Source organism: Crocuta crocuta, unplaced genomic scaffold (genome assembly GCF_008692635.1).
Source record: "Crocuta crocuta isolate KB4526 unplaced genomic scaffold, BGI_CrCroc_1.0 scaffold27, whole genome shotgun sequence".
NCBI lineage: Eukaryota > Metazoa > Chordata > Mammalia > Carnivora > Hyaenidae > Crocuta > Crocuta crocuta.
The window spans coordinates 7,026,883-7,028,821 of NW_027532250.1; the positions used below are offsets into that span (position 1 = coordinate 7,026,883).

The 1,939-nt window shown below is 47.6% G+C and overlaps 1 long non-coding RNA gene across 1 annotated transcript in view; it reads right to left on the bottom strand.

Annotated features, from left to right (window-relative positions):
- Positions 1–297: 297 nt before the first annotated feature.
- The window catches only part of LOC144243276 (uncharacterized), a 9,546-nt gene continuing 7,904 nt past the window's right edge, over positions 298–1,939 (bottom strand). The window contains exon 3 of the long non-coding RNA XR_013338599.1: positions 298–1,450. This is a non-coding gene — a long non-coding RNA (uncharacterized LOC144243276). The remainder of the gene's footprint in view (positions 1,451–1,939) is intronic.

Here is a 1,939-nt window from a genome sequence, read left to right on the forward strand (position 1 = left end):
AGGAATGGGCTCACACAAGTTCTTGGGCTTTTCCTTCGTGGATTTAGTTTATGAAGGAAATCAATGACCCGATCAACTTTTTAAAAACATCCTCAAGAGTTGTCGGTGGAGAAGGATAGTTGTTTACCAAGCCTCCAAAGGATCATTTGCTCCTAACTTAGCAGTATCAGCAAGTTTCCTGATAAAATCTGTCCTGGTCATTTTTCTGGGAGATAGTCCAGGGTTAAGAGCTTGGGATCCTGAGTAAGACCAAACTGTTCTCTGCTGAAATGTCACTTCCTCAGAGAGGCCCTTTCCGATGGCTTCTAATAAATGATGTCTCGTCACTCTATCCCTCTTCCCTCTTAGCGTTTACTAGGCATTAGAAGACATATTTTCTCACTCTGCTAACATGTGGTATTATGTTCTATATTTGTTTTATGTGTCTATCATCTGTCTCCACCACTAAATGTAAACATCATAAAGAAAAGAGACCAAGTTGATTTGGTTCAATACTGACTTCCTTGAGCAACAGGTGATTTCCACACGAGCACATGAATCCTTGGAAGGTTCCAGAACTAGAGGGCTTCTTTCTACGTTACAGACTCAGAGCTCAAGGGTTCTCAGGGTCACCCAGGTCCCTTTGTCCACCAATGAGGACACATGGCCAGGAAACGAAGTGGCCCTTCTGTCTGAAAATCACGCAGACAGTTGGGCATCTAACACAGTCAGGCACCTTGACTGGATGTATGGCTAAACACATCCCTGAGACTGAAAAGCTAACAAGGAACAAAGCCAAGGCCCACGCACCGGACACTGGCTGCACAGCGTGTCAGCCTCCAGCCACAGACAGCACTATGTAATCGTGTCGCCATCTTTCACTTTATATTTCCCAGCAGCCCTGCGAGCCTGGCGTTATCCCATTTTGCCGATGAGAAAATGGCTGCTCGGGGAGCATAAAGAGGGAAAATCAGTGAAGACCCAAATACAGAACACTGGCCTGGGCACAGCAGATGAGAAGCTTTTAAATCCTGCATCTGCTACTTACCTGCTTTCTGGCCTTGGGCAAGTGGCTTAACCGCCACCTCCCACCCCCACCCCACCAGTGTGGATGCTTTCCAGGGAGAAAATCCCAACTGAAAGTGGCTTTCACAAAAAGGGGAATTATTGGCTCATGAATCCGGTAAGTCCAAAAGTGGTTTGCTTCAGGCACAGCCGTATCCAGGAGCTCAGACCATATTGTCATGGCTCTCTCCAGCTCTCTTATATGCTTCTCCCTGTGTTACCTTCACATTCAGACTCTCCCCCTGAGGTCGTCAAGGGAACCCAGCAGCAGCTCCAGGCTCACTTCCTGCCAGCCCAGCAACTCCAATGGGAAGAGTACTTCTTTTCCCTGGTGGTCTCAGCACAAGTCTGGCCTCGAATCTCCTTGGTCAACTGGGTCTCACAGGCCATCCCTACACCCATCTCTCTGTTGGAGGGAAATAGTGGCAAATGAAGAAAATGAGGCCCAGAGAAGTCAACTTCTTACCCAAGATCGCACAACTATAAGTAGTGAAGTGGGATTTAAATACTGGCAGACTGGTTTCAGCCCTGATGCTGTACAATCTCTCCAAGAACTCCCACGAGCTCTAAACAAATAATGACAATGAAGGGATAATAATCGTTATAACAATTGTCACAACAACATAGTAGAGCCTGTGTATCATTCTTTGCCCCCATTTGAACGGAATCACAGGTCATGCAATTTGCTTGTGGTTACACAGCTAAGAAAGGGTAGAGCCAGGATTTGAACCCAGGGTCAACCTCTAGATGCGGCTCCCAGTTCGGACATTCTGTCAATAGTTATAAGTTCTGCACCGGTTCAGAATTCGGAGCAAGGTTTGCAGTCCAGGAGCTCCTCACTCTCATCCTTACTGGGCCCTTCCCCACCCTTGTGAAGCGCCCCCCCCCCCCTCCC